Raw genomic sequence first — 15,494 nt, 5'->3', positions numbered from 1 at the left:
AATACTTTGGCCACCTCATGCGACGAGTTGACTCACTGGAAAAGACTCTGATGCTGGGAGGGATTGGGGGTGGGAGGAGACGGGGATGACAGAGAATGAGATGGCTGGATGGCATCACCGACTTGATGGAGGTGGGTCTGAGTGAACTCGGGAGTTGGTGATGGACAGGGAGGGCTGGCATGCTGTGATTCATGGGGTCGCAAAAAGTCAGACACGACTGAGTGACTGAACTGAAGTGAATCTTAATTTTATTTTTTGATCATGCATGTGGGACCTTAATTCCCCAACCAGAGATTGAACCCATGCTCCCCTGAAGTGGAAACACGGAGTCTTAACCCCCGGACCACCAGCAAGGCCCACTCCCTCATCTTCAAGTGATTCCTCCTTTGACATTTACATGCATTAATTCATTCAGTAACTCAGCAAGTATTTAATGAGTGGTAATATCCAATTCCCCACTTATATCAGGTCTGTACTTTGGCAACTGAAGTGGTCAAAGAAAAACACACAACCACTGTGACAAGTCTCACTTTCAATTCATGGTCATTAACCTCGAGCTGCCTTGCAATCCACTACACTTCCTAGCTCATTCCCTGTGCCATCTCCTAGACGATAATTTTTTACTTCTATCCTGAAACTTTCAGTACCTCCTCCTCCATTTTCCTCTTAGTTGATGACTTTGCTCCCTATTTCACTGAAAAATGGAAGTGATTGGAAATAAACTTCCACAAGCTTCCACCGTTGATCACACTGATCTACCTGCATTTATTCCCAGATACTTGGCTGTCTCTTCTGCATACAATGTGTGTGGTCTGTGTTCATTTCACTATCTAAGGCCAAACCTAGGTTTGGATACTGAAGAAAACAGTGACACCCGTTTCCAGTGAGTGATCAAGTCACATTAAACATTAATATCCATTCAAAAATTTTACTGCTAACATAGTTTCACATTATGAGGGTGATAGAAAGTGAAGGGAATATAAACAGACATCCATTTGACATGCCTGTGTGTGTTTCAATAATTGCCTCATCTATAACTTCAGACCATTGTTTACAACCACCCGTATGCAGAATTTCCAGTGCAGGTAGAAACGGCTGTCACCCAGCTCCTTGAATTTGGACAGAGATGAATCTCAGATGTGTATTTTTTTCACTTATTCTGTCACCAACTTTCCTGTATACTTTATTTTGCAAAATTATTTATATTATCTTTAACAAATCTTTTAATTTTTGCAATTTATAGGCATATTTGTTGCAATACAGAGAGAAAACAGAATTCATGTCCAAGTTTCTAAAGTATTGGTGTAGATTTATCACAAGACACCCACTAATGGGCTCTTTAATTTTTAAATAATTAGGCAAGTGATGTTTTCTTTTATATTGTATTGGTATCCTTGATAGATTGTTTTTTTTTTTAATTTATTTTTTATTGGAGGCAAATTATTTTACAATATTATATTGGTTGGTTTTGCCATACATTGACATGAATTCGCCCCGGGTTTACATAAGTTCCCCCTCCTTGATAGATTGTTAAACAGATTTTCAAATATTTCTGATATTATCTGTAAAAATTAGCTAATTTTAGTTAACTTTTATTTATTTAAAAGATTAATATGTTTTCTCTTGTAAAATAATTGATATTCAAAATTTTACTACCCCTGAGCCTCCAAAAACTACCCTCCAACACAGTGTCAGGGCTGGATTAAATTTAAATAATGAGAGATATCACTATTTGTGTTATATACGTATTTACTGATTACTACAGTATAAACATTATGGGACTAGAGACATCCAGCACGTATAGGAACAGCTCAGAAAGTACCTGTGGAATGAATAAAGTCATCAAAGAGTGCCTGTTACACCAAAGAGCGTGATAAGCACTGTAGGTATAAACGTGATGAGACGGACATGGTTTCTGTTAATTTAAATTTAAATTGGTCCTTGGAAGAGGTTTTTAAAAATAGTCACATAAGGCAACTGGACTTTTAAATTGCTTGCATTTCCTCTACTTTTTAGTCTCCAAAAAAGAAGTCAGCTGTGTTGTCTTAACTGATGATTTGTTGCCCTGATAACGTTATTATGGATGCCATTGACAATCTTTGGTCCTAAGTGGTATAAATACATATAAGAAATCTTTGTGAAGTCAAAAGAAAATCGTGGCATGTCTCTCTTCTTCCAGATGTTAGATTTTTTAAGTCAAACCAAGTTTAAGACTCTGTTTTTCACTTATATTAGCAAACAATGACGAGATAACATTTAACTAAACAGGCAGAGAGTTGAGAATCAAAAAAAGTAGTATTTGCTGACCGGTTCAAAAGAATCCCTTGTGGCTCAGATGGTAAAGCGTCTGCCTGTAATGCGGGCAACCCGGGTTCGATCCCTGGGTTGGGAAGATTCCCCTGAAGAAGGAAATGGCAACCCACTCCAGCATTCTTGTCTGGAGAATCCCATGGACAGAGGAGCCTGGAAGGTTACAGTAGTCCATGGGGTCTCAAAGAGTCGGACACGACTGAGAGACTTCACTTTCACTTTTGACTTTCATGCCTTGGAGAAGGGATTGGCAACCCACTCCAGTGTTCTTGCCTGGGGAATCCCAGGGACAGGGGAGCCTGGTGGACTGCCATCTATGGGATCGCACAGAGTCGGACACGACTGAAGTGACTTAGCAGCAGCAGCAGCAGGCTGGAAGAGCATCCTCTAATCACACACCTTCCAACCGCCAGGGGACCTCCATCCTGGACCTCCATACCCTTCATCTCCAGATGACCCTCCCTCAGCCCTTCTACCCCTGACAGCAGATACCAGGCAGATCAGAACTGCCTATTTCTTCAGGCTTGTACAACCAGGGAAATGACCTGTGGAGGAGGACAGCCATCGGTGTCCGGTAAGTCACCCTTTGCAGAGGTGTAGGAGAAATGACCTGCAGGGACTCTCCCTGGGCACCAGACCAGCTGTTCTCCTCACCCCATGACTCTCCCAAAGATGGCTCAGTATAAATACAGCCACCTCTCCGCAGCAGGCAGGGACCAGCAGCTCTCCTCCACCGGGGATCAGGTGAGGAACCACTTCAAGGAGCCATTTCTTTGAAAACTCTTACTTTAAAACATAATTTTTCTGATTTCTCTTCCTCCTATATGTGGTCAGTGCTGGCAGAGTGGTGCATGGGAAATGCTTTTTGATTAATGACAGGCTGCTTTAGTAAGACACAGCTTGGACCCAACTGTCCTCTTCTTCCATCAAAGCCATCTGGGTGACCTCTTAGACAGTCTGGGTTCAGGGTTGGTGGGTTCAGAATTGAGGGCTTGAGGCTGCCCTCAATGTTCTACTGCAGTGTTTCCTAGCAGGACCACTGAGAGTCTAGCGGAAATGAACAGCCATGCTCTCCTTGACATACAAACGCCAAAGCAGAGAGGGGTGAGAGTCTTGTCCGTGTCTCCCTGACCCTCTCCTTTCCTTTCAGCACAATGAAGCTCTTCACAGGCCTCATTCTCTGTTCCTTGGTGCTGGGAGGCCACAGCCTGTTCCTTTCCTTCCTTGGTGAGGCTTATGAAGGTAAGGCCGATGGAGGGGCAATGGCATCCTTGGGCCTCTAGGCTTCACCCTAAACACCCCTGAGGGTTGGAGCTGCAGTCCTAGGAGGTGTTCCCCTGTGTGGTAGAATATGACAGGTGTTGGGGGAGCTTTTCTCAGACAGTTTGAAAAGCACAGGATTTATGTCCATCAGGGACTAGAGAAAGAACGAGCATCATTCCAGCTGAAATAGAGTTTGAGTGGAAGACACAAAACAAGTCTGAAACGGAACGAAATTTCCCTCAGACCAACTGCATGAAGCAGGGTGAAAGCGATCCCTGCTCTCCTCTCCTGTCTGTCCATCCCTACTCCTCCCTCCCTCCTTTCCTCTCTTCCTTCCTTCCATTTCCCAGTTGGATAATTCAGAGAATTCAGAGCACCTTGTTTGTGCTTCCTATACTCAGTGACACCGTCCCTGCTTTAGTCTGTTTCCTACCCTTTCCTAGCTGTTAAACTTACAAGAAATAAAGGGGTGTGTGTATGGGAACCTAATATCATGTGAAAGCCTCCACCAGGAACTCAGCCCTTTCACACAAATCAAAGTGACCCACTTTGCTTCTCTGCCCGGGGCTGGGGAGTTTTCCAGGACACTAGCAGCACTAACTGGGGTAGTTCCAGGAAGACAGGGGCAGTTCTGGTCAAGCCGGGACAGCTGGTCACCTCCTCACCTGCAGCAAACCTCCGTGAGGGTGCATCTTCCTCCACCTGAAGCGGAGAAAACCGAGCTTAGAGCAGCCGAGTCCGTCGCCCAGGGACTGAGTGCCCGTCAGCAGGTGGCAGGACAGAGGTGGGCACCCAGCTGTGCTTGAGGCCAAGGCTCTCACCGAGTAGACTTCTCCCAGCACCACTTCCTAAAGCCGGGGGCTGGTCAATCTGGGCTGCAGCTTGGAGTCACCTGGGGAGCCATGCAAACTGCTGCTGCCTGAGGCCAGCCCAGAGATGGGGAGGTGATTGGCTTGGGCTGCGAGGGCTCAGGGGACTTTCAGTGTCTCCCCAGATTATTGGAAAGTGCAGCCAGGCTGAGGAAAAGACCCGCTTCTTCAAGCACCGTCCACTAGAGAGTTCTCAGGATTCCGTTCCCTCACCTAACAGGCGGGGGAATCAAGTCACAGTCGATCCTTTCCTGAGGCAGGAATACATTTCTTAGGCGTCAGAGCAGAGCAGCTGTATGTCTGCCCTTTCTCAGAATCTGTCTCGCGTGTCACCTCCTCACCCACGCACGTGCCCCGGAGCTTATCCTGTGCAGCTTCCTCTACAACAGTGGTTCTGGACCCAGGGCAACTTTGTGTCCTGGGGACGTTTGGTGATGTTTGGGTGCATTTTCGGTTGTCACGCTGGGGAATAGTTTGAGAGGTCAAGGATGCTGCTAGACATGTTATAATATCCAGGACAGCCCTGAACAGCAGCAATGTACCTGGTCTCAAATTTCAATAGAATGCTGTTGAGGAATCCTGTCCTGTAATAACTCCCCCTGTCCTTAAACATATCAGGTAGAGCCCTCATTGAGATGCAGTACAGAGATAGCATCACAGGGATCAGACAGACAGGTCCCACAGCTGCAGCCCCTCCCACTCCCCACCCCAATGACTCTCATCCCAGTGCCAGGAGCAGGCAACGGGCATCAGGAATGCTCTTCTCAGCCTAGGGCATCCGTGGTGCTATGACCACAGGCTGAAACCGAGTCAGTGGAATATTTTTCATTCGTTCATTCTTCTGTAAGCTGTGTCACAGTTTTCTCTCCCCCTGATAATCCTTACTCCATGTGCTTTGCTTTCCGGGGGCTAAGGACATGTGGAGAGCCTACTCTGACATGAAAGAAGCCAACTACAAATGTGCAGACAAATACTTCCACGCCTGCGGAAACTACAACGCTGCCCAAAGGGGACCAGGGGGTGTCTGGGCTGCTGAAGTGATCAGGTACCAGGGTCCCTGAGGATGCAGGGATGGGTGAGCAGAGCTTAGCTGCCTAGGACAACCTGGAGGGGCCAAGCCCTGGAGGACTTTCCAGTAGGGTTTGGGTCCTCCTATGATTAAACACCCTCCTGCTCTGTGCCCAGGGTGAGGTCTGAGTGGTTGAAGATCAGAGCAAGGCTGGTGAGACAGGAGATTCTCAACCCTCCCCCTATGGGTGCTGTTCACCCAACATACAGGGGACTAGCGGGGCTGAGGTGGTAGTGCCTGGAGACCACAGGGTTGTAGCCCCTCTTTCCTTGGCTCCTCTCAGAGTCCTTGATCCCTTGGAAAGAGGAGAGATGGGGAGGGTGGGGCTGTGGCTCCTGGTCCTGGATTGATCCCCTCCCCGCCCTCCTCCTTTCCAGTAATGCCAGAGAGACGATTCAGGGAATCACAGACCCTCTGTTTAAGGGTATGACCAGGGACCAGTACGTGAGGACTCGAAGGCCGACCAATTTGCCAACGAATGGGGCCGGAGTGGCAAAGACCCCAACCACTTCAGACCTGCTGGCTTGCCTGACAAGTACTCAAGTACTGAGCTGCCTCTCTCTCTGCTCAGGAGACAGGACTGTGAGTCCCCAAGGGCAGGGACACTGACCTAGAGAGTTCTCTGTCCTCAGAAAGCAGCAGATCTAATAAATGCTTCAGAGATGGAACACTGCGACTGTGTGTCATTCTTGGCTGTAAGGACAGCCTGTTAGTTCCAAGGGGTGATGGCTGGACACTGATGTGAAGGCTGAGCTTGTGCCTTCAGATGTGTGTTTGGTTTTGGGACACAATCTCAGCATCATTCAGGACAGACCCCCTCTCCAGCCTTCCCTAATCAGACCCGCTCCCTCTCCCGGCCCCTCTGGTTACACTGGGGCAGTTTCCAGGCCCTTCCCGGTCCAGGCCTTCTCACTCCCTGCAGTTGTGTCCTGTCCCCTTCGCTGTCCCCAGGTTAGTCACCTTGCTTGTCCTTGGTGCTCTCTGTGGGGCGCATGGACACGGTCACAGGAGGACTGGACGGTGGAATCCTGCTCCAGCAATTGCCATCTTGATTTTCTGTTCATTTCTCAGCAACTCTTAGAAATCCATATATGAACCAGTTTCTTTCTGTGCCATCCAAAACTGCCTCCAACACTGTTTTCTGCTAGTCTACTTTTTTTGGCCTTATTTGAAGTCTAAATGAAGACATAGAACCTGCTCGCTTGTGAATGTTTCCTCATAGCCTCTTATTTTAACTAGCTCACTTGCAGAAATATTCGTGGACAGAGAGCAGGGCAGAGGAGTCTACTTCTGTAAGTGAGTGTCCAGAAACCAGTTAGTGATGTATAAAGGGAAATTTTCATACGAGGTATTATTAACTGCTTCTAGGATTAACTACTCGGAGAAGGCAATGGCAAGCCACTCCAGTACTATTGCCTAGAAAATCCCATGGATGGAGGAGCCTGGTAGGCTGTAGTCCATGGGGTCGCTAAGGGTCAGACATGACTGAGCGACTTCACTTTCACTTTCACACATTGGAGAAGGAAATGGCAACCCACTCCAGTGTTCTTGCCTGGAGAATCCCAGGGACGGGGGAGCCTGGTGGGCTTCCGTCTATGGGGTCACACAGAGTCGGACACGACTGAAGTGACTTAGCAGCAGCAGCAGCAGCAGGATTAACTACTAAGAGATGAAGAAATAGAGAAAGCTGAGATTTTGATCTTCTTGGGAAACCTGTAGCCCATGGGAAGGCTGATAAAGATTGCTGGGTGTCCCAATCCAAAGCTGACAAGCAAGGCATCACCCCCTGTACCTATGAAGCTTGGTATGGAACCACTCAGGTGTATAGCTGAATTCATGGGCACGCAGCCGGGGTTTCCTGCAAACTCACCTGAAGGGAGCAAACATGGGGCAGAGGATAGAAGGCCTCTGAGCTCCCTGGAAGCCAGCCGTGGAAAGGGCAGTGCTATGGACTGAATGTGTCCCCCCTCCCCAATTTCTATGTTGAAGCCCAACTCCTAATGGAGCTGTTCAGATGAAAGAAGTAAACAAGGTTAAGTGAGGTCATAAGTGTGGAAGCCTGGGCTGGAAGGATTAGGGTCCTTGTAATGTTAGAGACATCAAAGAGCTAACTTTCTCTTTCTCCTATAAAGATACAACGAGATGGTATCCATCCACTGACCAAGAAAGAGCTTCCACCAGGTACCAAGTTGCAATTTGGTCCCGGACTTTCCAGCTTGCAGATGTGTGAGGAATGAAGTTCTCTGGTTGAAGCCACCTAGTCTGTGGTATTAATGTATTGTTAGGGAGACAGAATGTTGCTGAACACCTTGGGAATCTAGCTGCGAGGTCACAGCAATTGCCAGGCAGCTGAAGATAACACAAAAACTCCGGAGTGCCAGTGGGTATCCTGTAGGTGAGAAGAGCACCCGGGAGCTGGATGAAAGGAACCTGGAAGAGATGGCGGTACATCCTGCTGTCCCTCCAGAGCCCTCTACTGACAGATTAACATCAGGTCCAGTTGGAACAGGAGAAATGTTGCCTCAAACTGGAAACAACCCAAATGCCCATCAAATGAAGAGTGGATAAACAAACTGTGACATATCTGTACAATGGACTTCTATTCAGCAATAAAGGGGATGGAATAAACATGACTGTTTCTCAGATTATTATATTAAGAAGAAGACTTACTTACACAAGAGTGTATACTTTATATTAAGTTCATGAACAGGTAAAAAATACCCTGATATTTAATGATAAAGAACAGTAGTTGCCTCTGGAGGCAGAGGAAATGGCCTGGGAGGAACTGAGAGGTAATTTCCGAAATGATGGAAACCTTCAAAATCTCTTGGGGATGTGGGTTACATAGGTGTATTGACTTGCCAAACTCATTGACAGGTAAATTAAGATGTGCGAAATTCATTGTATGGAAGTTATACTTTTCTTTTAGTCCATTCAATCTGCTATAACAAAATATCATTAATCAAGTAACTCGTAATCAATAGAAATTTATTCCTCACAGTTCATGAGGATGTGAAGTCCAAGATCAAGGTGCTAGAAGATTGTGTCTGGTGAGACTCCACTTCCTTGTTCATAGATGGCCATCTTTTTCCTGTCTTCTCACGTGGCAGGAAGGCAAGGGAGCTCTCTGGGGTTTGTATTATGAGGGCACTAATCCCACTCATTAGGGCTCCACTCTTGTGACCTAATCACCTCCCAAAGACTCCACCTTCAAATACCATCAGATTCAGAATTAGGGTTAAACCTATGGGTTCTAGGGGGACAGAAACATTCAATCTATAGCAATAATTTAAACATAACAATTATTAAATAGAAAATGCATCCCTAATAAATGAGTATATCATATATTATAATAATAAAAATATGGATGTATAACTAAATCAGTAAAATATACATTGTGAAGCATTTAAGAATATAAAAGTAAATCTTATATGGCCTTGCCTTAAAGGGACATGTTGTCTATATATAATCAGTGGAAAATTGCAATGAGCAGGTGGAAGTCTAGTACTTGGGGTTTTAAGAGGGCAAGGAAAGGAAACTTCATGAAGAACTTGTTGATGAAGCATGCATTTTGTAGTTGACTTTTCTGATGAAATCGGTAAAGTAATAAACTTAAAGACAAGTGATCTAAATCTGTTAAACAGAGATTTATCACAGGCTTGAACTAAAAATTCACTGACTTATTTATTTACTAAATCCTTTATTCAATAATTGTTTAGCAAATATTTGCTGTGTTTATGACAGGCCCTGGGTGAAGCTAGAATATTTCTTGTCAAAATTAGGGATGACTCCCTTTTTGGAGGGTAGACTGAATTTTAATTCTTTTAGTTGTTTTGAGATGGAAATTGTAGGACATTTAGGGAAAGAGTTGTCAGAAACATTTAATTTGTCCTCTTGGTTGAATGCAGTGACAAGACATTTTTATGCTTTCCCTGTGCTGCTTTCAACCTTCTGCTTGAACTATATTTCTTCAAAAGTGGAAGCAGTCCTGGACCCTAGAATTGGCAGTTCCCCTGGGGATGGGGTGAAGGCCCCTGAGTAAGATAATCCTTCAGACACTGCACTTTGTTTAACAGGCATTGTCTCATTTAATCATTATCAGGATGATTGTTGTCTTAAGAAAATTGACCATACTGATAGGGCCAAAGTTGGTATACAAAACCATCTCTCTATGACCTCAAAGCAGAGGTTATCCTCTGCCCTGTCATTATATCACCAACAGGCTTTGTGAGCAAAAGTCATGGAAGGGGACAATACCCATGTAAGAAGATTGTGATGACCCAGACCATTCCGAAACACAGATTGCAGTTACCCCTGTAGGCAAAGGTGAGGTGCAAAGGTGAGATGGAATAGTTGGTAGGAGAAGGTGTATGTTCACAGCAACAGCAGCCATGTGACCAACTGGAAAGGATTGTCTATTGTGAGTATTTCTGTAATGTGAATGTTTATATATATATGTATATCTCGCAAATATTTTTCTTCTTCTCTTCTATTCCTTTATCATCATACAGAATATGTAGTAACAGCAGTTAACTGTATAACTATATAGTGTTTAAGTTACAGGATTTCAAAAAGGGAGTATCAGTTCAGTTCAGTTTAGTCACTCAGTCATGTCTGACTCTTTGTGACCCCATGGATCACAGCACGCCAGGCCTCCCTGTCCATCACCAACTCCCGGAGTTCACTCAAACTCATGTCCATTGAGTCGGTGATGCCATCCAGCCATCTCATTCTCTGTCGTCCCCGTCTCCTCCTGCCTCCACCCCCTCCCAGCATCAGAATCTTTTCCAGTGAGTCAACTCTACTCACGAGGTGGCCAAAGTATTGGAGTTTCAGCTTTAGCATAAGTCCTTCCAATGAACACCCAGGATTGATCTCCTTTAGAATGGACTGGTTGGATCTCCTTGCAGACCAAGGGACTCTCAAGAGTCTTCTCCAGCACCACAGTTCAAAAGCATCAAATTCTTCAGCGATCAGCTTTCTTCACAGTCCAACTCTCACATCCATCCATGACCACTGGAAAAACCATAGCCTTGACTAGACGGATCTTGGTTGGCAAAGTCATGTCTCTGCTTTTTAATATGCTATCTAGGTTGGTCATAACTTTCCTTCCAAGGAGCAAGCATCTTTTAATTTCATGGCTGCAATCAGTATCTGCAGTGATTTTGGAGCCCCAAAAAATAAAGTCTGACACTGTTTCCACTGTTTCCCCATGAAGTGATGGGACCAGATGCCATGATCTTCGTTTTCTGAATGTTGAGCTTCAAGCCAACCTTTTCACTCTCCTCTTTCACTTTCATGAAGAGGCTTCTTAGTTCCTCGTCACTTTTTGCCATAAGGGTGGTGTCATCTGCATATCTGAGGTTATTGATATTTCTCCCGGCAATCTTGATTCCAGCTTGTGCTTCTTCCAGCGCAGCGTTCCTCATGATGTACTCTGCATATAAGTTAAATAAGCAGGGTGACAAGATACAACCTTGACGTACTCCTTTTCCTATTTGGAAACAGTTTGTTGTTCCATGTCCAGTTCTAACTGTTTAACTCACTAGAAAAAGCATAAGCATAATATATTAGAAAAGCAAAAAGAGACTTTATCCTCTTTGTGGAAAAAGATTGGTATGTTTCAGGTGTATATGGAATAAGTACATCATGTGCGGGAAACTTGACTTTGCTATTGTCTTTATTTGGAATCAGCTATGGGTTAGGGAGGTGATTACTGGTGCTAAGTTGGCAGGGAGTGGCCTGTGATGGGTCTGAAGTTGACGTGTTAGTTTGGTTAAGCTGAACAATGTTTCCCACAACTCCTTTCCCTTTATGCTTCTACTTAAAGTGGGCATCAAGAGCCAGTTTGCACAAGATGTGGTGGTTGGAAAAGAAGCAGCAGTCCTACTGTTTCTATGTGTGGAAGGTTGGTGCTGGGGGACCAGGACGTTCATGCATGTTGTGGCTTCTCTCTTGGTTCATCTCATTGGCACGAGGCAGCAGCTGGGCCAACAGCTGCTCCACCTTCCCCTGACACTCCTACAGCTTCTCTGACTCCTGGACCAGGTGTGTGGTTAGCTCCATAGGAAGGGAGCCAACTTCTGCAGACTTCAGCAAAACCACGGTTGCTGAGAGAGACTGACACAAGTTCTGGTTGGTTCTCATGGGCTTTATCTCACGCTCCTGAGTTCCAGCTTGTCCTGTGGGCTTCAAGCTCTAGCGTCAGACAAACAGGCAACAGCCTTACAGAAACGGTCTAACGAGAACCTACAACTGTGTCTGATCAAATATATGTACATATTTACACAATGATATAGAGAATCTTCTGTAAGTACTACTTCTCTGACTGAACCCTGGTTAATACAGAATCACTACATGAAACTCCTGACACCTCCCTGGTTTCCTGAGGAAGGCTTCCTCCACTTTTCTTCGCCTCATCTGTGTCATCCAAAACCCTCAGAAAAGCCAACTTGAGGGCCAGCTGCCCCTGCCTCTGATGCTTAAAGGAGCCAACAGAAAAAGCAAATGATGGGATTGGCACTGCTGTTAACAGGACCATCCCTGCCTAAAATAATGTAAGGACATGTTGAAATCCTCTTGAAACTGGTACAGCAGATGCCTTTGGATGCCTGAGGGGAGGCTGCCGAGGAGGAAGGCCAGCATTGTGAGCAGAATGACCATGCAGAGCCTGGTCAGCTGCCCCTGCTAGGGCTCACAAAGGACCCTGGCCAGCAGGGCCAGGCTGGAGCTAGCAAGAACCACCAATTATAACATCTGTCATCCAGCAATGATGAAATCAAATACTGGACACCAATCACAGTCAAAATCCCTAAAAGGAAGCCACAATAGTTTTCTTCCAGAAGATTCAGCAGCAGACACAGGGTCCAGGGCTGTCTGAGATGATTTGTGTCTTGGGTACCAGCAGTGGTACCAGATGGGGCCCAGGACGGACAGGCAGCGCTCGGTGCTGAGCAAGGTCAGGCCCTCAAGGTAGGCGAAGGTCAGCACAGCGGTGAAGCAGTTGGCGATGGAGCTGGAGACAGAGTGGAAGGAAGTGAGGAGTACCTCCAGGAAATGTGTAGTCTGGAAGGCGAGGGAGAGGAAACCAGCTCCGCCTTGTTGAGCATGTAGAGGAGAAGGCTTTCCTGCGCACACAGAAGCCCAGGAGCCAGGGCACAATGGTGTTTCATGCCAGGACCAGGGCAGATATGAGGGCAGCAAGGTCAGGGTCAGGATCTACATGTCTAGGGTTTGATGAAAAGCCTGGTCACTTCCATTCATTGCTGTGGTTTTGGTCCCCTAGGCTGGGATGACTGAATCCAAGCTCAGAAACCCTCCACTGTGCCCCTGGGAACACAAACAAGACGTGAGCACCTGTTGTGTGATCATTTACTCTCAAGGCTATCCTGCTAGGTAGGAGTGACTGTCCCTGTGTCACAGAGGAGAGAACCAGAGGGTTGCAAAGATTAACATACTTACTGAAGTCTGTATATCTATAGAAACCTGGAACCTGGATTCAAACCCAGTTCTCTCTGAGTCAAATGCCTGGGCTCTCTCTATTATAACACGAACCCTCTACTGACATGGGGGTGTTATGGAGGCCCACCCCCACCAGAACTCATGGCCCAGAGATTATGCCAAGTCTCCAGAATTTCCTGAAGAGGAAAGGTAAATGTCTGGGATAGAATCTGAGAGACCAGGAGAGGGCGATGGGCCAGATCATTACTTCTGTCCTGGGCCAGAAATTTCCTCCCAGGTGCATGAAGTCAGGAAGACACAGAGATGGCTGCAGGCCACGCTCATGACTAAGAGCAGCCCATCCACTGGGGAGAAAGACGGCCGTGCCTTAGGGACACGAGATGAATGTGATCTCTTGCTAGGATGCGTGTGAGGGTGGCCAGGCCAGGTGGCTTAGCAGTGGCTCAGAGTGTCAGCTCCATGAAGACAGAAGAGCTTTTTATATCCCCACAGTGTGTTCTCAATAAGTATTCATTCAGCGTGTGACTGAATAAATGAACGGAGGGCCCAGTGAAGTTGAGGATGTGGAATAAAAGTTAGTATAGATGTACAGTTAAAGGCATTAGGACACACATTTGTAACATGATGAAAATCTCATTCTTGTGGAGAGCTCTGTGTGTTTAGACTGACATTTCTGCCCAGATCACCTACATGGATCACTGAGGTGCCTTCGAAGTGAGGACTCCACAAGGCTTTGCTGAGCACCTAGAATCATTTCAGTGCATAATTTAGGGGTAGGATTTGGGGTTGAGCCGCATACAGTGGTGGAAGACTAAGTGAGGGGAGATCAGAGGGCCACTGAAGAGAGGAATTGGAAGTTAGGGGATGTCTGGGGGGACTGTGAAGTGGGGTGCAGGGTGTGAGCAGCAGAAACCCACTCCATTTTCTCTCCTGGGGGATCACTGGGAGAGTTTGGTTTGCTGAGTGAGCTTTAATGCAGGATGAGTCTGTGAGTCTATGAGGGGAAGTGAAAAAGCTGCAGGGCTTGGAATGTAGAGATGCTGCTGCAGAATTCACCCAGAGAAAGAGCACTAGCTCAGTTCTGGGGGTGGGAGAGCTGATTGAGAGTTTATCAGGTATGGTCTCCTTTAATCCTCTGAAGAGCCCTATTGTGGTAAGAACTAGCATTATTCCCATTTTACAGAGGATGGAATGGAGCACAATAAAGACGAGTGTTTTGCCCCTGGTCTCACATAGGGTGAATCTGAACCCAATAGGGCTCCTTAGGGTCTACACTTTCGATCAGCCCTCCAGACCCACCATTGCTGTGGTGCTGATTACACGTGGATGTGTGGAAAAAAGAAGTGACTCTCAAAGTAAATCCAAGATGGCACTCAATATTGTGGCCTAAAAAAACCAAAACCAAAACTAAAAATGACTAATATAAGCAAACTCCAAAACACGGAGGTAGAGAAGCCAGTCAGAGAACACAAGATGTGAGTGGAACTCATTTAGGAACAGACAGCAGAATGCAGAAGCCCTTTCTTGCTTCACAAAGGCTCTGGAATCCAGGGGACTCACAGGGGCCCAGAGAAAAATCAAGGGCAGAATCATCCGTGTTTCCCTCTCTTAGAGAAGCAAGATCCCACAGCCCTGACTGACCATGGAAGGATGTTGGGGGGAAGCCAGAACCTCTGCCATGCCTGCTTAGGGCACTTAACGGTTTGTGAATCTATTTTCTTTGGTGTGATATATATATATATGTGTGTGTGTGTGTATTTCCTGGTGGCTCAGAGGTTAAAGCGTCTGCTTCCAATGCGGGGAGACCCGGGTTCAATCCCTGGGTCGGGAAGATCCCCTGGAGAAGGAAATAGTAACCAACTCCAGTATTCTTGCCTGGAGAATTCCACGGACAGAGAAGCCTGGTAGGCTACAGTCCACGGGGTCGCAAAGAGTCGGACACGACTGAACGGAACGGATAGTCCAAACCGGAAGCTCCATAAGAACTAAGTCTCGCCTGTTGTTGTTCATTATTGTATCCCTGGCATCTAGCATGTTCCTTAAAGATCGTCTGTTGTCATAGCCTCATTTCAGAGAGGAAGAAGCTGAGCCCCAAGGGGTCAAAGGATGTTCCCGGGATGTCACTGCGAAGAGCAGGCCCAACACCACCCCATCTCCTGCAGCCGTGTCCCAGGCTTTCCTACTGTTCCCCGCTCCATCACTCATTATTTGTGAGGAGTGCCCGAGAACAATCTTCATGTAAGGTTTTTCTTCAAATACGCCGCCAATACCTGATCTCTTTTGTCACACACGCTCTGGCCAACTGCTCCTTCCTTGGTCACTTTAAACCTCAAGGTGGAAATGTTTCACTACTGCTTGCCTTAGGGGGCTTCTCCATGCGTTGTCACTTTCCCTAACCCCTGCCTTTCTCTGCAATTAGCTGCATGACACAACACTCCTCAATTATTCCAGTTTGGGCTGTTTCCTCCTGGGACTCTGCCAGATCCACAACAGAAGAAAACTTTGAAAAGCCTGGAAACAAT

General features: G+C 46.4%; 1 pseudogene; it reads left to right on the top strand.

The window, feature by feature from the left end:
- The first annotated feature begins 3,464 nt into the window (after window positions 1-3,464).
- Window positions 3,465-12,022, top strand: LOC148773880 (serum amyloid A protein-like; annotated as a pseudogene).
- Window positions 12,023-15,494: the final 3,472 nt, after the last annotated feature.

This window comes from Moschus berezovskii, chromosome 25 (genome assembly GCF_049115385.1).
Source record: "Moschus berezovskii isolate FMDL1 chromosome 25, NW_MosBer_1.0, whole genome shotgun sequence".
Lineage (NCBI taxonomy): Eukaryota > Metazoa > Chordata > Mammalia > Artiodactyla > Moschidae > Moschus > Moschus berezovskii.
Note: the sequence above shows the minus strand (reverse complement) of the source record. Positions and strands in the feature narration are given on the sequence as shown.